The sequence below is a fragment of the Rhinichthys klamathensis genome, unplaced genomic scaffold (genome assembly GCF_029890125.1).
Source record: "Rhinichthys klamathensis goyatoka isolate OS25496 unplaced genomic scaffold, OSU_Roscu_1.1 h1tg000586l_1, whole genome shotgun sequence".
Taxonomy (NCBI): domain Eukaryota; kingdom Metazoa; phylum Chordata; class Actinopteri; order Cypriniformes; family Leuciscidae; genus Rhinichthys; species Rhinichthys klamathensis.
This window is the reverse complement of record NW_026607046.1, coordinates 57,501-80,000: the sequence shown is the minus strand read 5'-3', so window position 1 is coordinate 80,000 and position 22,500 is coordinate 57,501. Positions and strand designations below refer to the sequence as shown.

The window sequence follows — 22,500 nt, the reverse complement described above, 5'->3', positions numbered from 1 at the left end:
CTCACTGACACACACACACACACAGTCTCACTCACTGACACATACACACACACACACACACACACACAGTCTCACTCACTGACACATACACAGTCTCACTCACTGACACACACACACACACACACACACACAGTCTCACTCACTGACACACACACAGTCTCACTCACTGACACACACACACACACACACACACACAGTCTCACTCACTGACACACACACACACACACACACACACACACACACACACACACACACAGTCTCACTCACTGACACATACACAGTCTCACTCACTGACACACACACACACACACACACACACACACAGTCTCACTCACTGACACACACACAGTCTCACTCACTGACACACACACACACACACACACACACACAGTCTCACTCACTGACACACACACAGTCTCACTCACTGACACACACACACACACACACACACACACACACACACACACACACACACACAGTGTCACTCACTGACACACACACAGTCTCACTCACTGACACACACACACACACACACACACACACAGTCTCACTCACTGACACACACACACACACACACACACACACACACACAGTCTCACTCACTGACACACACACACACACACACACACACACAGTGTCACTCACTGACACACACACACACACACACACACACACACAGTCTCACTCACTGACACACACACACACACACACAGTCTCACTCACTGACACACACACACACACACACACACACACACACACAGTGTCACTCACTGACACACACACACACACACACACACACACACACAGTCTCACTCACTGACACACACACACACACACAGTCTCACTCACTGACACACACACACACACACACACACACACACACAGTGTCACTCACTGACACACACACACACACACAAGCAGAATCAAGCTCATGTTGTGTCTCAGTCCAGTGTTCATGATCGGATGAGACTTCAGTGAAGCGGAGGAGAGCGATTAGTGTCGTCCAGCAGAACTCCAGACCCAGACTGAGCCTGAAGAAGCTCTGAGTGCAGTTTATGATCACAGCTCTTCTATAACTCAATTACTCTCATCACTGGGGGAACACAAGCATGTGCGGGATCGAGTCGATGCGGCTCTAATCGATGCGTAAGGGATTGTAAGGACATGATTTAAGACACTGAGATGCTGCAGGTCTCGATGTGAGTGTGTGTGTGTGTGTGTGTGTGTGTGTGTGACTCGATGGGACGCTTGATGAAGTGCACGTCTGGACCCTCACGGGCCGGTTCAGCCTCCAGAACCAATCGATACGCAGCAAAGCAACTGATGATGTGCAGAAGGACCAGCGCCTGCAGGAGGAAAAGTATTATTTTTTATTTTCATGCCCAATATTCATATGGCTTGCTTCTCAAATAAGAACCAGTGTGTTTGAAATTTCTATCCCATAAATAACAGTCTTTTCTTCACTATAATGTCTCCCCACCGTCTCTCTCTCTGCGGGAAACCGTCTGTCTGTGACACACACATTATACAGCGGGAGAGGATGATGATGCTTATCAAACACACACAGAGACGCACTCAGTCACCATCTTGAGAGGATGTACAACACACACTCACACACAGACACACTCACAGACACACACGCACTCACACAGACACACACACTCACACAGACACACTCACAGACACACTCACAGACACACACACACTCACAGACACACACACACACACACACACGTCTGCGACGCTCACTCAAACACAGTCACACACATACATGTCTGCGACGCTCACTCAAACACACACACACACACACTCACAGACAGACATACAGACACACACACTTACAGACACACACACACACACGTCTGCGACGCTCACTTCAACACACACACACTCACACAGACACACACACTCACACAGACACACACACACTCACAGACACACACACACTCACAGACACTCACACAGACACACTCACAGACACACAGACACACACACTCACACACTCACAGACAGACACACACTCACATACACACACACACACACACTCACAGACACACACTCACAGACAGACACACACGCACACTCACAGACACAGGTACACACACAGTCGCACTCACTCAGACACACACACACACTCACAGACACACACTCAGACAGACACACACATACAGACACACCCACTCACTGACACACGTACACACACACACACACTCACAGACACACACACACACACACACAAACACACATGTCTGCGACGCTCACTCAAACACACAGTCACACTCACAGACAGACACACAGACACACACACTTACAGACACACTTACAGACACACACACACACACACACATGTCTGCGACGCTCACTTCAACACACACACACACTCACAGTCACACACACACATGTCTGCGACGCTCACTCAAACACACACACACACACTCACAGACACAGACACACACACACAGTCACACACACACGTCTGTGACACTCACTTAAACACACACACACACACACTCTCACTCAGAGTGCTGACCTAGTTCTTTAGGAAATGCTGCGAGACCAGTAGAATATCAAATGCAGTTTTCCATCTCGCATCTTTTTCACACACACGAAATGTGTGTGTGCATGTGAAAGACGGATGCGCAAGCTTGAGCTTGAACTCACAAATGTGCTCGACTACAGCAACTCTTCCTCTTCTCTACATGGACTGTGTGTTCAGGGGGCGGGGTTATGTAAATATTAGGGTTGGTGACCCAGGAGGAAGCTCGTGTAGTTCTACCAGCCGTTTGTTGTAGTCCTTAAAAAGAGATTTCTGTAATAGAAAATATCTCCCTTTGCTTTGGACTTTGAGCGTCGTAACTGTGAGGATGTTGTTTATGCTCAAACAGCAACATTACACACTAACTACAGCTAGAAAAGTGAAATCATAATCAAATCGACCACCCCTTTAAAAAGTTGAATATTAAATTCCATAGTGTCATCTAAAAATAATGATACCTCTTCCCTATAATGCTGTATATCCGAGTGAGAAGCTTCTGGAACAAGAACAAATGTGGGCGGGGCTTGATTTTGTCCGTGGGGAATTGATTGGATGGTTGTGGTTTGCTATTGGAGGATCTCATGTGAGTGACAGGTTATAGCCCCTCCCTCGCGCCAGTAAACACGTCACCAGAAAAGAGTTTCATATATTTTGTAACTGTCCTTATCACCCACACAATTATTCTGAATTGATTTTTGTAAGTTTATTAACTAATATGTGATTTGGTGCTTTAAATCTGAATGTCGGTTTCTATAATAAGAACCTACTTTATAATTAAACTTTTAATGCAGCTTGACAAATTTAACATTCATCCTAAAAAAAATCAGTCAGCAAAAGCCCTTACTTAGTTTCTAAAAATAAAAATCCAAGCTATTTCGTCTTTTAAAACCCTCATAAACCAGTGAGAGGGCACATGAATAATAAAAAAAGAATATTATTTATTAATAAACACTGCAATATTCCATACGAATGGTCAATTTTGATTTCATGGTGACTTTAAGAACAACATCAGCAGACAGACAGAAATGTCAAGAAGATGAGAGTAATTTCCTGTAGGATGTGAGTGAATTGAGCCGCTGTTTTTGGCCCCGCCCGGAAGGAGTGACTTCAGTCTGAAGCTCGAGCTCCTTCACTTCACGCGCCACACATCAGCGCACTTTCCCGCGATATATACATTTGGAATATAACGGCTTTCGGCGCGCGGTAAGTAGGCACGTACACGTCACCATGGATTCTGCCGCTAGAACTTATTTCCGCGGGATTCTCTGCAGGAACTGTTGGAGAGAAAACAGCCCGAGCTCGACGCCTCATCGGCGGGTATCGGAGTCAGACACGGGAGGGAGGAATGGAGGTCGTTCCAGTCTCGCTCCTCAGCAACTTTGTGAACGCTTGTGTTCGTTAAAAACGGCTCGTTTTGCTCGTGTACTTTCTTACTGCGGCATTCGCGCGCGATGCGGCTTTAGCGGTGTTTCTGTTCGACTGTGTTTGGTTTGAGTTGTTGGTCAAGTTGGCTCTCAGTCAGGGGGATGTTGTGTGTCTGTATGAGGATGAGTAGTGTGATAATAATCAATAAATCGATATTTGTATAGATCTGAGAGCGCGTGCTGGTACAATGCGGGACCGTTATTTTCATCATCGATTCTGACGCGACGCTCGTCGCTGTTTTCTATTGTAACGTCGAACTGTGCTAAAATTATCGTTTTGTTTATCTTTTGTGAAAAGAATATTGTTAATCATGTGTTTGATGATATGGTGTGGTTTGTTCGCTACTACATCAGTAAAGTTAAATGTCAATCATAACATGACATCCTGTGTTTAGTTTCCACATAAAACATCTGTGGAATGTAAACAGAGTTAAAAAGTAGAGTCTCTGTGGTGTAAGGGTGGTAATACCATGGTATTTTTATATGAATGCTTAATATTACATTTAGACTTCAAAGAATACCATGGTACGACCGAGGTAAATGACCTCAAAACCGTGTTTTTTCCATAGAACATTTTTTCTCAGCGAAAGAGACTCTTTATGTCCTTCACCTCAAATCATTCATGATTCATTATTTCTCAGAAAATATAATCTGAAGTGTGATTTTGACATTCAAACAAATGTAGGATTTACTTAGAATAAATTTTCATCAGAAATCACTACTAAATTTGACTTATAATTAAATTAAAACACGTTGAATTAAACATGTAGTGAACATGAAAAATTTGAAGTAGAAAGACTAAAATAATAATCATGGAAACTACAGTTTTAAGGAGAAAATACTCATCAATGGTGTTGACATGAATTTGCACATGGTTTGTTTTGAAGTATATTAAAAACTAAAATAATAATCTTGGTTTAAAAAAATGACAGTGCAGACAGAAGAAAGTCGTTTATCACCGTTTACATCAGCTGCAGTTTCCTTTAGCTCGTAATAAACATGCACAGATAACGGCTTCTGGTTTTTAATGGGTTGCTCTGCATTGTTTGACTTCTTTAATATCAAATGCCTGTAGAGACAGATAACCTCGCTCAAGAACGTTCCTCTACTGAAGCCTGATGTTAAATTGAGATGTCAGATTAAACACCCGGTTGAAGACGCTGTCCTTTAAACAGCAAGACTTCAGTGGCATTTGAGCTTCTCTTTTGATCAGGTGCTTTTGTGAGAGTTTTTGTAACCTTTAAATGCTTTATGAAGAGTTCAGGTACATGTGTGTGTGATTGGATGCAGATCTACACCCTTCAGAGTGTGTTTCTGCCTGTCTGATCCGTTTACCTGCGGCGCTGTCTCCTATGCACACACACACACACACACACACACACACTGGCAGCTGTCAGACGAACACATTTTATCTTCTCTGCTGCAGACGTCGCCCCCATTTTAAAGTCGGCATGAAAAGTAAATTCGTCCTGTCTGCTTTCCAAATGCATTAATCCTATTGGGAACGGTTGGAGCTGCACTATTTGGGATAAATCGAGAAACACGATTTTTTTTTGTTTCAAATCGAGATCATGATTCTATGGAAGCTTGTTTCCGCCACAGAATAAAAATAAAAAAGGTAATAGCGACTTTTTATCTCACAATTCTGACATTTTTTCTCACAATTACGAGTTTACATCTCAGAATTGAGTGATATAAAGTCGCAATTGCGAGTTATAAAGTCAGAACCGTGAGATATAAACTCGCAATTCTGAGGAAAAAAGTATTTTTTCTTTCCTTAGAATTTATAACTTGAGTATATAACTTATAATTGTGAGTTTAGGCCTATATCTCACAGTTCTGAGAAAAGATGTCAGAATTACGAGATATAAACTCGCAATTGCATGTTATAAATTTAGAATTGCGAGATCTAAATTCACAATTGCGAGAAATAGCCTAAACTCACAATTGGGAGGGAAAAAAGTCAGAATTGCAAGTTTATATCTTGCAATTCTGAGAAATAAAGTCAAAATTGCGAGATGTAAACTCGCAATTGTGAGAAAGTCGCAATTATCGTTTTAAATTCTATGGTGGAAATAAGCTTCCATATGATTCTGAACAGAAAATAGACAACTAAACATAACATGTAATTTACTAGAGGTTCTGAGAAAATGTTAATAATTGCTGCAATCTATTTAAAATGTTTAATCAAGTTGTATGAATTATTTAAAAAAAATCGGATTGAATGGATGATTCAATGACTCACTTATAAATACATTACTGGATGAATCAGTGTTTTTGAACGAATCTCTTGAATGAATGATTCAATGTCCCCTTTCACACTGTCTTAACTGGTAAATTACCAGTAACAGATCATATGTGATCAGGACCTTTTCAAAAATACCAGTAATTTGGTTCCTGGCAATTTGCGTGCCGTTTAAAGATCATTTTTTGGATCAGAATTTACCGATATTTTGCTGCTGGTGTGTGAATGGTCTCACCGATAAAAAGCCAGAAGCCGTTGCTTCTGTGAACACCATATTTGTGTATTTACCGGTAAAGTAATCCTAAAAGTCATTTTACTGTAATTTACCAGGATTTCTGTGTGAAAGGGGCTAATGACCAATACATTTTTAACAGTCACTTGTCGCCACCTACTGGTGTAACAAATCCTCTAATCATAACTCCTCCCCTAATACTGACTCCACCCCTAATCCTGACTCCTCCCCCAATTATAACCCCTCCCCTAATCATAACCCCTCCCCCACAACTAATCCTAAACCTACCAATACTAGATGGGTAATAATTAATATTCGTCTTGTTGAACACGTCTTTAGTTCGTTTCCCACTCGTTAGCTTGAAGTGTCCCGTGATGATCGCTCTGATGTTGTTGATGTTGTTAGCATGCATATGCGTGTCAGTGTTTTGATTTGGTGTCGGCGTACGAGTTTGCGCTGATGAATAATTCCAGCGGCAGAAATGAGATTGTTACTCATGTAATATTAACAGCAGGATGGCTGGGTAAAGCAGACGCTGTCTTTATGAATAAATATGCTCCGCACACACACGGGGATTGACATCAAAAGCGGTTTTCTAAACCGATTCTCACAAACACCTGCAGTCGCTGAGTTTAACACTGACCCAGGTTTGTGCTGCTTTAATCTGAGGACAGCCCTGTTTACACCGCGGTTTACAGATTAACGTGGGTGGATCGGATTAAGACTGTGTGTGTGTGTGTGTGTGCTTTTGGATGATGTAGGGTTGTTTTGCAATGCGACACATTTCAGTGATCGCCAAGACAAGTCAGCGTGCAAAAAAGATCATTTCTTTATCATCTTATCTTAATAAACAGGGAAATAACAGATGCAAACTTCATCAGATTTGAAGTCAATAGACTTACTGTGTAACTCACACAACTTATGTCACTCTTGTGTCACACATTTGCATTGAACTACTCTAGTTTGCTTCACAAATCCTTCACGAATGTTTTTCTCTTAATTGTTGTCTTTTCTAGGCAGACTTTGCTCACATCAGCACAGGGGCTTTTCCATTTTATGTGTCAAAAGGCTTGTCACACTCTAAAAAACACTGGGTTAAAAACAACCCAAGGCCTGGGTAAATATAGGACAGAACACATGTGGGGTTAATTTTACACAGATTCGGTTGTTTATTTAACCCAGCACACTAGGTTGATTCATTTTTACTATAGTACTAGCTTTTTTTTTTTCTTCTCTTCCTTTTTTACTTCAAACATGAATTATTGTTTACGGATTAACTTAAATCCTCTAAACTTTAAAAAAAAATACTCCACACAACCACTTGTTTGCATGAGAATTCCTTTTATTACAGTATGGCATATTTTATATAGTTTTAAATACATATTGCATACATTTAAGCTCATTTAACAAATATTAGTAGTAAAAATTAAACATTTAGAAGTAGGGGTGTAACGGTACACAAAAATCACGGTTCGGTACGTACCTCGGTTTTAAAGTCACGGTTCGGTACGTTTTCGATACAGCAAAAAGTAAGAAATGCCAGAAAAATTTCCTATTTGTTAAAAGAAAAAATATTTTTTAAATAAGTGAGTTTTCCTACATCTTGAAACTTTCAGGTTTATAAATGGGGGTCATCTTTGAAGGATGAACAAATATTGTTTTGGTCATCACATTAAAAATAACATTTAAATTTATGAAGAGTTTAGATACAAAAGCCATTTGAAATTTTCTTAGAATGATCATTTTTATCAAGCTTGTATATTTAAGTTCAGTAATTTCACTTAAATGGCAATGAAGATTGCCTATTAATTGTCATTTGAGTGAAATTACTGAACTTAAATGTACAAGCTTCATAAAAATGATTATTCTAATTTCTAGAAGAAAATTTCAAATGGCACTTATAGAGGCTTTTGCATCTGAACTCTTCATATAGGCTATTTATTTATATAATATTTGAGTTTTGAAGAGCTGGAAAAAGATGTGTGAAGTACTTGAAAGCATTTCACTATTCCAGCCAAACTGGTTACAGTTAGTGTTACTATATTAAATTCATGGTGGATGTTGCTGGTCTGTGGACGTAAAGTATTACTAGTTCATTCACGGCACAATGTTTCTCCTGGTGTCCACGTCAGCGCTGTTTGATCTAATAGAGATCTACGGTTAATAACTGAGAAATGTGAATGCTTCTCACTAGATCTCGCAGCGATGTTATTACTTCAGTGGCGAACTCAAATGTTTTCTTTACTGGATCTCTTAGCGCTGTGTTGTAACGGTTGTAACAGTGTCGCTTGATCGAGATCGGCTCTCGCTGCACAGATGCTGCTGGTCCGAACCATAGAGGTCCGAACTCCGAACTGATAAACGATCCGTGAAGCACAATAGCGCAGTTTCGTTCCGGTTTCATTACGCTTGCCATTTGATGTTGCGCAACGTTGTGGTGATCGCGCCAGCGCGAATTTTGTCGGCAGGAAAAATGGTCCAAGGAATCGTTCCGTTTGTATGCGAATGTATGTATACCGAACCGGAAGCCTCGAACCGAAACGGTTCAATACGAATACATGTACCGTTACACCCCTATTTAGAAGTAATTCAAGAGTAATCGACCAGTCTCTGTTGTCAGCGTGACGGTTGCTTTGCATAAAATTAAATGATATACAGAACAATAATGAATTTATAGATAAAATAAAATGTACAATTTCATGGACCTGCACTGCTCTCTCTCCTTAATAGGTTGCAAAAAGCCTGCGATTAATAACTCAACCCCTGGGTTGTTACGTCTGACCCAGGATCTGGGTTACATAAAAACGACCCAAACACTGGGTTGTTACGTCTGACCCAGGATGTGGGTTACATAAAAACTACCCAAACACTGGGTTGTAACGTCTGACCCAGGATCTGGGTTACATAAAAACTACCCAAACACTGGGTTGTAACGTCTGACCCAGAATCTGGGTTACATAAAAACTACCCAAACACTGGGTTGTTACGTCTGACCCAGAATCTGGGTAACACAAAAACTACTCAAACACTGGCTTGTTACGTCTGACCCAGGATCTGGGTTGCATAAAAACTACCCAAACACTGGGTTGTTACGTCTGACCCAGAATCTGGGTAACACAAAAACTACCCAAACACTGGGTTGTAACGTCTGACCCAGGATCTGGGTTACATAAAAACTACCCAAACACTGGGTTGTTACGTCTGACCCAGAATCTGGGTAACACAAAAACTACTCAAACACTGGCTTGTTACGTCTGACCCAGGATCTGGGTTGCATAAAAACTACCCAAACACTGGGTTGTTACGTCTGACCCAGAATCTGGGTAACACAAAAACTACCCACACACTGGGTTGTTACGTCCGACCCAGGATCTGGGTTATACAAAAACTACCCAAACACTGGGTTGTTACGTCTGACCCAGGATCTGGGTTGCATAAAACTACGGCAAGATGGTTGATGCTGTGCATGTGCGGTCGACTGTGGCTTTTACCCCATCAGACTGTGTATGAATGTGTTTGTGTTTACATTCGTTTCTGCCCCATGTGCCCTTAATAATGAGGCCGTCAGCCAATCGGATACAGCGTTACACCCTGTACAGGAAATGACCTCACAGGCCGGCCCAGGAACTGTGTGTGTGTGTGTGTGTGTGTGTGTGAGAGGAAGCTGCTGGTGCCGAAGGGACTTTGTAGAAGACTTTCCTTGCATTGTTGTTGTGTGAACATGAGCCAACACACACACAACCACTCCAGAGATTACATGCATGTCCCATTTTGCCTGCTGTAGCTCATATGCATTACATGAAATAATCACCGTTGATTTGATGTTTAGTTTCTGATGCACTCTGCTGGTGTTGATGTATTTAGATATAGTCTAGCCATAAACGTGTGTGTCAGCTCAAGATAAGCAGTTCCTCATTATTATCCCTGCACCATCATATTAGAGTCCAAGCATGTGTGTTGTTAGAGTTATGTAATTCTGATAAGGAACACATGTGTCAGATTTAATGAGGTTGAAGGTTCATCATTTTCTTCCATGCAACAGGTTTTGCTTTATACTGTAAATCCTCGACAAATGTGGTAAACCGATGTTACAGTTTACATGCACTTTGACTGAAGCAGAAATGTGTCTCTTAGTGCTCGGCGCATCCGAAATAAAAGTTTGTGTGTACTGTGTATAATTATTTTGAATATATAAATACACATGCATGTATCTAAGAAACATTTGCATGTATATATATTTATACATAATTTATAATGTATATAAATATTTTATATATAAATAACACATTTTTCTTAAATATATACATGCATGTGTGTGTATTTATATACAAAATAATTATACACAGTACACACACACACACATTATGTAAACACAAACTTTTATTTTGGATGTGATTAATCGTTGCCCAGCACTAAAACTTTAGTCCGAACTAAATCAAAGTAGTTTTTAAGTCGAGGTTTGGTGTGCGATGCGTGAGACAGTAGTCCTTCATGAGAGTGCAGAGACCCACACACACGTCTTGAACTGCAGCATCTGAACAGTGTTTGAGGCGTGGAACTGTAGGAGTTCTCAGAGGAATGATGCACTCCCTCTTCCCGTCGCCAGTTATTCCTTATTTAAACAACTCACTGTAAGTTACACTCTGTCTTGGCAACTAGTTGCATGAACTCTCTCAGAGTGACAGTGTGAGCCGCTCTGGAGACTGAGACTCCTGCAGGGCGATGATGTCAGAGCTGATGCTGCACATCTCAGGTCGGAAGTTTCGTTATTAATGTAGAGGCTAAAACGGTTCTCGCTCTTCTTCCTCTGCTCTTCTTCCTCTGCTCTTCTGTTCTTCTTCAGACTCGGATCTGAATGTTTATTTGCTCCACAGGTTAAACGGGTTCAGGGTCAGATATTCTGAGTGCTTCATTCTCACGGACTTTACTTGTACCTTCCTGTACCAGGCAGGAGGAGTGTAAGTGTGTGTGAGTGTTTGTAAGTGTGTGTGTGTGTATGAGTGTTTGTAAGTGTGTATGAGTGTGTATGAGTGTTTGTAAGTGTGTGTGTGTGTATGAGTGTTTGTAAGTGTGTGTGTGTGTATGAGTGTTTGTAAGTGTGTGTGTGTGTGTGTGTGTGTGTAAGTGTGTGTGTGTGTATGAGTGTTTGTAAGTGTGTATGAGTGTTTGTAAGTGTGTGTTTGTGTGTGTGTGTATGAGTGTTTGTAAGTGTGTGTGTGTGTGTGTGTCAGTGAGCAGCTGCCAGAGTGGTGTGTACAGTAGTTATGATGTCCAGATGTGTGTATGAGTGTTTGTAAGTGTGTGTGTGTGTGTATGAGTGTTTGTAAGTGTGTGTGTGTGTATGAGTGTTTGTAAGTGTGTGTGTGTTTATGTGTGTTTGTAAGTGTGTGTGTCAGTGAGCAGCTGCCAGAGTGGTGTGTACAGTAGTTATGCTATCCAGATGTGTGTATGAGTGTTTGTAAGTGTGTGTGTGTGTGTGTGAGTGTTTGTAAGTGTGTGTGTGTGTGTGTGTGTGTGTGTGTGTGTGTGTTTGTAAGTGTGTGTGTGTGTGTGTGAGTGTTTGTAAGTGTGTGTGTGTGTGTGTGTGTGTGTGTGTGTTTGTAAGTGTGTGTGTGTGTATGAGTGTTTGTAAGTGTGTATGAGTGTTTGTAAGTGTGTGTGTGTGTGTGTCAGTGAGCAGCTGCCAGAGTGGTGTGTACAGTAGTTATGATGTCCAGATGTGTGTATGAGTGTTTGTAAGTGTGTGTGTGTGTATATGAGTGTTTGTAACTGCGTGTGTGTGTATGAGTGTTTGTAAGTGTGTATGTGTGTTTGTAAGTGTGTGTGTGTGTGTCAGTGAGCAGCTGCCAGAGTGGTGTGTACAGTAGTTATGGTGTCCAGATGTGTGTATGAGTGTTTGTAAGTGTGTGTGAGTGTTTGTAAGTGTGTGTGTGTGTATGTGTGTTTGTAAGTGTGTGTGTGTGTCAGTGAGCAGCTGCCAGAGTGGTGTGTACAGTAGTTATGATGTCCAGATGTGTGTATGAGTGTTTGTAAGTGTGTGTGTGTGTGTATGTGTGTTTGTAAGTGTGTATGAGTGTTTGCAAGTGTGTGTGTGTGTATGTGTGTTTGTAAGTGTGTGTGTCAGTGAGCAGCTGCCAGAGTGGTGTGTACAGTAGTTATGATGTCCAGATGTGTGTATGAGTGTTTGTAAGTGTGTGTGTGTGTGTATGTGTGTTTGTAAGTGTGTATGAGTGTTTGCAAGTGTGTGTGTGTGTATGTGTGTTTGTAAGTGTGTGTGTCAGTGAGCAGCTGCCAGAGTGGTGTGTACAGTAGTTATGATGTCCAGATGTGTGTATGAGTGTTTGTAAGTGTGTGTGTGTGTGTATGTGTGTTTGTAAGTGTGTATGAGTGTTTGCAAGTGTGTGTGTGTGTATGTGTGTTTGTAAGTGTGTGTGTCAGTGAGCAGCTGCCAGAGTGGTGTGTACAGTAGTTATGATGTCCAGATGTGTGTATGAGTGTGTGTGTGTGTTGGTTATTCAGAGATGATGTCGTCGTCTGCATCCATATGTTCATTGGTCCTCTTCAGTCCCGACACCGCTCTGCTCTTCTGATCGTCCAGCCAGTGTGAAACATTAATGAAAGCTCAGTCATTACACTAACAGCAGGAATATCTCCCAGCATGCTTCGCTTCAGCACAGACGAGAGAACGACGGTCTTTAATTAGCTGTAAATCTACAGAGGATCGTCTTCAGTTTACTCTGACATTTAGAAGAGCAGTGGAGGAGAGAACAGCGGCATTCTGGGAGACTTATGAGCTCGGTGTGTGTGAGTGACATCATCACCGTGAAGTTATGAGTTATGACAGGAAATATGGATTGACCAGCAATAAGGAAATGTTGGAGCGCTTTTGGGAATGTCTTGATGATGATCCCTATTGTTTTTTTTTCTCCCAAATTCCATATTTTCCATTTTAATTTAATAACAGTTTATCAAAAAGTATGTCTAGTCAATTGAATTCATAAAACAGTTTAATCATTTATTAATCTTTTAACCATGTGTACAGAAATTCTGTGTATACATTTTTCTGTATAATTTTTTTTAAATGATTTAATACAAATTTATTATCAAAAATAGTGATAATCAAATGAATGCATATAAAGTTTTAGTTAAACAATTTAATAAATTTAGTCACATTCTTTTCTTTCTTATAAACAAAGTACTGCACAACATATTTAAGAGAATTAAACGTTTAAATTAAAACATTTTAAACTATTATTTTTATTATTATAACATGCAAACTGAGTATTTTCGTGCTTTAATATTCACAGACACTAGTCCATGTCACAGTTGGATATAAAGGGCGATAACTTAAGTATAATCGTACAATTTGTTACAGCACGACTATAACGAGAACAACAGGAACAATATCGTTGGAATCACTTTCAGAGCGATTTATTCTCCAGCTGATGAACGATAAAAACATCAACAGCCAATCAGAATCCATCCTGCTTTAATGAGCATTTAAAGTGACAGACGACAAATCTGAGAATAAACGGAGCGATATTGTGCGTCTGTGTCGACACTAGTTTTCGTTTTCGCTCTACATTTGATTTATTCATTTGATTTTGCCAAATTCAACATTATAATTCCATTTTTATGACTAGATTCAATCTGTTTTTTTTTTGCATTGCAGAAATCGTTGGGCCCTATTTATGCCGTCAGTCTGAAACATTGTGCTTTACACATTCATAATTATGTTGTGATTGATTTGCGCATGTTTGCATTGAATCTTTTATTTCTGCACTGTGATTTATGTCCACACACAGTCAGATCCGTCCCGTGTTTTGCGTCGGACAGTAGAAACAATAGTCTAACTAATGATAACTTAAAGGAGTAGTTCACTTTAAAAAAAACTTTTGCTGATAATGTACTCACCCCCATGTCATCCAAGATGTCCATGTCTTTCTTTCTTCAGTCGAAAAGAAATTAAGGTTTTTGATGAAAACATTCCAGGATTTTTCTCCATATAATGCACTTTACTGGGCAGCAAACGGTTAAAGGTCCAAATGACAGTTTCAGTGCAAACTGTTCAAATGGCTTTAAACGACACCAGACGATGAATAATGGTCTTATCAAGCGAAAAGATCGGTCATTTAAAAAATAAATAACAAAGTTTAAGTTTAATAATGTCAAATGCTCGCCTTTCTCTGTTCTGTGATGCAAGTTCGTGACTCTCCTGTTCGAACTCATTCATCAAAATGAACAAATCTTTTTTCGAGTCATTTGGTTCATTTAACGAACGAAATGAACGAATTGACTCGGAAAAAGATTCGTTCATTTTGATGAACGAGTTCGAACAGGAGAGTCACACAGAACAGAGCAAGGCGAGGATTTGAGCTTATAAAACTTAAACTTTGTTATTTATTTTTGAAATGACCGATCTTTTCGCTTGATAAGACCATTATTCATCGTCTGGTGTCGTTTAAAGCCATTTGAACAGTTTGCACTGAAACTGTCATTTGGACCTTGAACCGTTTGCTGCCCAGTAAAGTGCATTATATGGAGAAAAATCCTGGAATGTTTTCATCAAAAACCTTAATTTCTTTTCGACTGAAGAAACAAAGACATGGACATCTTGGATGACATGGGGGTGAGTAAATTATCAGCAAGTTTTTTTTTAAAGTGAACTAATCCTTTAAAGGTGCTATATGGAACTTTTCTTCTAAAATGAATCCTTTTTTTATTGCCTGTGTGTGAAGGGGTTGTAATCACACATTACAATGATCCACTTGTCGGGTTTTGCTATTACCTCTGAAGGCCAGTATTCCTATTTCTATGTGAAGTCTCCGGGTCGGATTTACTGCGAAATCCACCGGATGTGACGTGCATGCGCGCTCCCGAGCCTCTCTCCTTATATACAGTCTATTGTAGACGTCAGGGAGTTACGTCCGGTTAAAGGCGCGCGTTTTTCGGCTTATATCTCAGTCAATCTTTGATCAATATTCCCAAGACTCTAATCGTCCGTAGTGCTGGACGGGGCCTTTCGAACGAGCCCACCCCCGAGGTCCAACTCGCCCGGCTCCCCGAGTTATAGCCGTTCGAAATCGGGGGTCCCAGCGAACGGCGATCCGGTAGGGGGCGTCCCCGAGGCCCGCCACTCTAGCGTTGGGGCAAGGGTTCCCCTGGGACCTCCTCCCCCGAATTTGAGCTCTACTGGGTCTTTGCGTTCCAGAGATACGAGCGATTTTCTTCTGAGATCGTGACGTCACCGGCGTCCCCAATTTTGCAGCGCGCCCGATGGTTTTCTGCTAATATCTCCGCGAAAACACCACCAAAAACTATGGAACTTATATGGTTCTTTTCAGCTCGACTAGATGGTCCCAACGAGCCGTCAATCCGTCAAGTATTCGCCGAGATATTTGCGTAATAGACGGTATTGTCTATGAGTTCGAGCACGAGCACTTTTGTAAAATTTGGTTGCAATCTGAAACATCACCACTAGAGGCCGCTAAAAGTTACGTAGAGCACCTTTAAGTATAATCGTACAATTTTAGTTGGTTGCGAATATAAAAGAATATGATATGGTAACGATATCGTTCGAATCACTTTCAGAGCGATTTTATTTTCTAGCTGATAAACGTAAAAACATTAACAGCCAATCAGAATCAATCCTGCTTTAAGAGCTCGAGGATTTAAAGCGACAAACGACAAAACAACAATTTAATTCCATTTTTATGACTGGATTCCATCTGTGTTTTTAGCATTGCAAACATTGCGCTTTACACAATCATAATTCATGATTGAGGATCATATTTGCGCGTGTTTGCATGGAATTTAATGTTTTATTTCTGTGCTGTGATTTATCTTCACACACACACACTCAGATCCGCCCCAGGTTTTGCGTCGGACCGCAGGAACAATCGTCTGTCTGTGGACGGTTTGGCCTGCTCACATCTTTCAGAAATAAATGCACAATCTTTCTCCTAAATGAGCGGCTTCAGTGATGTGTGTGTGTGTGTGTGTGTGTGTGAGGAACAGCTGCGGTCACAACGGCCTGAAATAGACAAAACAAACACACACGCCTTTCCCGTTTTCCACTGGACTCACTGCTTTTATTCTCTCCCTAAATTTTGTTTTCTAGATTCTGTTTTAATAATTTAACGCAGACTTCAGCTTCACAAGAGGGTTCGTGAGTTTCTGCAAAGCTGATCATTAATTTATAAAAATGAAAATAAATATTTTTCGAAACAGTCAAAACACTGAAATATTTTATTTGTTGACCTGCATGTCAAATGAACATCAGAGAACCATGGAAAACTTGAAATATTAACTATTATTAAATATTAATATTATAAAATAATTTAGCTGACAAAAAAAAATCTATTTTTTAATTAAATTCTGTTTTTTAACCCTTTTTTTCTTTTTAAATGGATCATGAGTTCAATTAATAAAGATGTGGCCTGAAAAAAATGAATAATTGAAATTGATTTTAAATATTTTATATACAGATATATTTATATTTTATAGAATAGATATTTTACACTCTCAGATGATCATAATCTGTGCATTAGCGTCTCCTGGTTTGTTCGTATCATAGTTTTGTGGACATGCTTTCGTTCTTGGTTCAGTGAATACGCTCATGAAATCTGAGGCTGATGTGATCAATAACTGATGTTTTAATCTAATTGGGCTTATTAATTATTCATAGAGGCCTTCACTACATCTGACGGATAATAATCCTCCGTGTCTCTGTGCCTGCTCATCATTACAGATGAGTGACAGGTGATCCGTGACTCTCACCGGTCAGGTGATCACTTCTGATCTGATGACATCACGCCGGCACGACCTCTGACCTCGCCGTTCTACCGAAGCTTGTGTGTTTCTTTCCACTTTCTGTGTGTCTTTCTAATTCTATAGCTGGCCTGATTTGGCTGATAACTGGGGAAAATCTGACCCAGAAAGAGCCTGAACTAACACTGACAATCACACACACACACACACACACACACACACACACACACACACACACACACACACACTCTCTCTCTCTCTGTCCTTGAAGGTTGTTGTATTCAGGCTGGATTTCTTGTCCTAGTTGGACTGCGCTTCGTATTCAAGCAGAAACTGACGAATCCTTTGATTTGTCCGTTTAAAGGCGAGTCCACACCGCTCGATAATGTCAGTAGTCGGGTCAGTAGTCGAGTCAGCAGTCAGGTCAGTAGAGTCAGTAGTCGGGTCAGTAGAGTCAGTAGTCGGGTCAGTCGTCAGGTCAGCAGTCGGGTCAGTAGTCGGGTCAGCAGTCAAGTCAGTAGTTGAGTCAGCAGTCGGGTCAGTAGTCGGGTCAGCAGTCGGGTCAGCAGTCGAGTCAGCAATCGTGTCAGCGGTAGGGTCAGCAGTCGGGTCAGCAGTCGGGTCAGCAGTCGAGTCAGCAGTCGGGTCAGCAGTCGAGTCAGCAATCGTGTCAGCGGTAGGGTCAGCAGTCGGGTCTGTAGTCGGGTCAGCAGTCGGGTCAGCAGTCGGGTCAGCAGTCGAGTCAGCAATCGTGTCAGCGGTAGGGTCAGCAGTCGGGTCAGCAGTCGGGTCAGTAGTCGGGTCAGCAGTCGAGTCAGCAGTCGGGTCTGTAGTCGGGTCAGTAGTCGAGTCAGTAGTCGGGTCACTGTCGAGTCAGTAGTCGAGTTAGTAGTCGGGTCAGTAGTCGAGTCAGCAGTCGGGTCTGTAGTCGGGTCAGTAGTCGAGTCAGTAGTCGGGTCACTGTCGAGTCAGTAGTCGGGTCAGTAGTCGGGTCACTGTCAAGTCAGTAGTCGAGTTAGTAGTCGGGTCAGCAGTCAAGTCAGTAGTTGAGTCAGCAGTCGGGTCAGTCGTCAGGTCAGCAGTCGGGTCAGTAGTCGGGTCAGCAGTCAAGTCAGTAGTTGAGTCAGCAGTCGGGTCAGTAGTCGGGTCAGCAGTCGGGTCAGCAGTCGAGTCAGCAATCGTGTCAGCGGTAGGGTCAGCAGTCGGGTCAGCAGTCAGGTCAGTAGTCGGGTCAGTAGTCGGGTCAGCAGTCGAGTCAGCAGTCGGGTCTGTAGTCGGGTCAGTAGTCGAGTCAGTAGTCGGGTCACTGTCGAGTCAGTAGTCGAGTTAGTAGTCGGGTCAGTAGTCGAGTCACTGTCGGGTCAGTAGTCGAGTCACTGCCGAGTCAGTAGTCGAGTCAGCAGTCGGGTCAGTAGTCGGGTCACTGTCGAGTCAGTAGTCGGGTCAGTAGTCGAGTCAGCAGTCGGGTCAGTAGTCGGGTCACTGTCGAGTCAGTAGTCGGGTCAGTAGTCGGGTCAGTAGTCGGGTCAGCAGTCGGGTCAGCAGTCGAGTCAGCAATCGTGTCAGCGGTAGGGTCAGCAGTCGGGTCAGCAGTCGAGTCAGCAGTCGGGTCTGTAGTCGAGTCAGTAGTCGGGTCACTGTCGAGTCAGTAGTCGAGTTAGTAGTCGGGTCAGTAGTCGAGTCACTGTCGGGTCAGTAGTCGAGTCACTGCCGAGTCAGTAGTCGGGTCAGTAGTCGGGTCACTGTCGAGTCAGTAGTCGGGTCAGTAGTCGAGTCAGCAGTCGGGTCAGTAGTCGGTAGGGATGGGCATTCGATTAAATTTTCTTAGTCGATCGTCGGGAGAATTAACGATCGACTATCGATTAATCATTAATATTTTTTATATATTAAAATTAATTATTTATTTAACTTTTTATAAATTAAAAATGCAATGAAAATACAAAAATACAGCGTGTTTTTCCTCGATGAGATCTTTATTACAAGATAATCAACTTGCGGCAGTTAAACTGGACATTCGGCTAAACTTGAAATATGCGCTGCGGTGCTCTAAAAAGCAACAAAACCTGCAGCTGCGAGTTGGCGTCCTCAAACAGAGACCCGATCGTTTGTTCCAAAATAATAATAAAAAAAATCATGTTAAACAATAACTTAACCAAAAACATAATAATACTCAATGTAACTCAAAACTATCCAAGGTACGAAGTCGAGAAAGAGTGTGAGAGAGATTAGCCTACCTAGCAACAAATTAGGCTACTTAACAAAGCCTCAAAAAAAATATCTATTAACTCACATAAAACTTCTGCACCAGTCTACTGATTTTTGTTGAGAAAGATAAGCATGTTGATGACATGGACTGGGCCTGGGGTCAGACGCGACCGCAACATGGTGACCGTCAAGCCTCGTTTATACTTTTGCCTGGCTCTGCAGCGTGAGTCTCCGCAAACGGACGAGGCGTTTATACTCCACGCGCTCGCCTGTAAAACGCCGAATACCGCAATGACGTCATTTTTGCCTCGCGCACCTTTGCTCGTGCTAGTGCGGACGCGTCGAGGTCGAGTGTAAACAAACTCTTCAGTCCAGCCGCCGAAAACACCCGCTCTGAGGGGACTGACGTTGCCGGGATGCACAGGTACCTCTGCGCTAACTTGACCAGCCCGGGAAACAACTTATTCCGTTTACTTTCCACCCGTCTGCAGTGGTGCAATCCAGCGGTTCATTGCTTCAAGGCTCACATTACGCAACGCAACCATATTACATTTACATTTACATTTAGTCATTTAGCAGACGCTTTTATCCAAAGCGACTTACAACTGAGGACTAAACCAAGCGAGTCATCGTGAAGAGGCAAAAGCAACGCAAGAAGTGCTCAAAATACAAAGTTCAGACATAGCTCGGAGTAGCATAAGCCAGGCAAGCGAGGATTTAGAGGAAAGGATTTTTTTTTTTTATTTTTATTTTTTTATCGATAACAAATTAACATGATCGACGAAATTCTTAATGATCAATTATCGATCGTCGATTAATAATGCCCATCCCTAGTAGTCGGGTCACTGTCGAGTCAGTAGTCGGGTCACTGTCGAGTCAGTAGTCGGGTCAGCAGTCGGGTCAGTAGTCGAGTCAGCAATCGTGTCAGCGGGTCACTGTCGAGTCAGTAGTCGGGTCACTGTCGAGTCAGTAGTCGGGTCAGCAGTCGGGTCAGCAGTCAAGTCAGTAGTCGAGTCAGCAATCGTGTCAGCGGTAGGGTCAGCAGTCGGGTCAGTAGTCGGGTCAGTAGTCGAGTCAGTAGTCGGGTCACTGTCGAGTCAGTAGTCGAGTTAGTAGTCGGGTCAGTAGTCGAGTCACTGTCGGGTCAGTAGTCGAGTCACTGCCGAGTCAGTAGTCGAGTCAGCAGTCGGGTCAGTAGTCGGGTCACTGTCGAGTCAGTTGTCGGGTCAGCAGTCGGGTCAGCAGTCAAGTCAGTAGTCGAGTCAGCAATCGTGTCAGCGGTAGGGTCAGCAGTCGGGTCAGTAGTCGGGTCAGTAGTCGGGTCAGCAGTTGGGTCCGCAGTCGGGTCTGTAGTCGGGTCACTGTCGAGTCAGTAGTCGAGTTAGTAGTCGGGTCAGTAGTCGAGTCACTGTCGGGTCAGTAGTCGAGTCACTGTCGAGTCAGTAGTCGGGTCACTGTCGAGTCAGTAGTCGGGTCACTGTCGAGTCAGTAGTCGGGTCAGCAGTCGGGTCAGCAGTCAAGTCAGTAGTCGAGTCAGCAATCGTGCCAGCGGTAGGGTCAGCAGTCGGGTCAGTAGTCGGGTCAGTAGTCGAGTCAGTAGTCGGGTCACTGTCGAGTCAGTAGTCGAGTTAGTAGTCGGGTCAGTAGTCGAGTCACTGTCGGGTCAGTAGTCGAGTCACTGCCGAGTCAGTAGTCGAGTCAGCAGTCGGGTCATTAGTCGGGTCACTGTCGAGTCAGTTGTCGGGTCAGCAGTCGGGTCAGCAGTCAAGTCAGTAGTCGAGTCAGCAATCGTGTCAGCGGTAGGGTCAGCAGTCGGGTCAGTAGTCGGGTCAGTAGTCGGGTCAGCAGTTGGGTCCGCAGTCGGGTCTGTAGTCGGGTCACTGTCGAGTCAGTAGTCGAGTTAGTAGTCGGGTCAGTAGTCGAGTCACTGTCGGGTCAGTAGTCGAGTCACTGTCGAGTCAGTAGTCGGGTCACTGTCGAGTCAGTAGTCGGGTCAGTAGTCGAGTCAGCAGTCGGGTCAGTTGTCGGGTCACTGTCGAGTCAGTAGTCGGGTCACTGTCGAGTCAGTAGTCGGGTCAGTAGTCGAGTCAGCAGTCGGGTCAGTAGTCGGGTCACTGTCGGGTCAGTAGTCGAGTTAGTAGTCGGGTCAGTAGTCGAGTCACTGTCAGGTCAGTAGTCGAGTCAGTAATCGAGTCAGCAGTCGAGTCAGTAGTCGGGTCACTGTCGAGTCAGTAGTCGAGTTAGTAGTCGGGTCAGTAGTCGAGTCACTGTCGGGTCAGTAGTCGAGTCAGTAGTCGAGTCAGCAGTCGAGTCAGTAGTCGAGTCAGTAGTCGAGTCAGCAGTCGGGTCAGTTGTCGGGTCACTGTCGAGTCAGTAGTCGAGTCAGCAGTCGGGTCAGTTGTCGGGTCACTGTCGAGTCAGTAGTCGGGTCACTGTCGAGTCAGTAGTCGAGTCAGCAGTTGGGTCAGTAGTCGGGTCACTGTCGGGTCAGTAGTCGAGTCAGTAGTCGAGTCAGTAGTCGGGTCACTGTCGAGTCAGTAGTCGGGTCAGTAGTCAAGTCAGTAGTTGAGTCAGTAGTCGGGTCAGTAGTCGAGTCAGTAGTCGGGTCACTGTCGAGTCAGTAGTCGAGTCAGTAGTCCGGTCACTGTCGAGTCAGTAGTCGTGTCACTGTTGAGTCAGTAGTCGGGTCACTGTCGAGTCACTGTTGAGTCAGTTGTCGAGTCAGTAGTCGAGTGAGTAGTCGGGTCACTGTCCAGTCAGTAGTCGGGTCACTGTCCAGTCAGTAGTCGGGTCACTGTCGAGTCAGTAGTCGGACACAGTGGACACCACACTATGTTTCCCTCACTCTGTCAATAAAGGCTTTGGCCCCAGTGTTTGCCCAACACAAAACACACAAAGCTACGAATCAAATGAATTCGTTTTGGAGAGAAGACCTCTCTCCGCAAAGAAAACTTCACACTGCAGAGAGAGGAAATCCCTCCAAACCCCTGCATGTTGCCTCTAGTGTTCCCACTAGATGGCGCCTTTGCATCACAAATGAACCAGCTGGGCCCATACAGCTCCGCTCCGGCCCGAGCGGGGGCGCTCG

At 43.1% G+C, this 22,500-nt stretch overlaps 1 protein-coding gene across 1 annotated transcript in view; it reads left to right on the top strand.

Moving 5' to 3' along the window:
* The first annotated feature begins 3,621 nt into the window (after positions 1–3,621).
* Positions 3,622–22,500, top strand: part of ppp1r16b (protein phosphatase 1, regulatory subunit 16B) — a 70,667-nt gene continuing 51,788 nt past the window's right edge. Inside the window, exon 1 of the mRNA XM_056240288.1 lies at positions 3,622–3,739. The gene's annotated coding sequence lies outside the window, so the exon portion shown is untranslated. The remainder of the gene's footprint in view (positions 3,740–22,500) is intronic.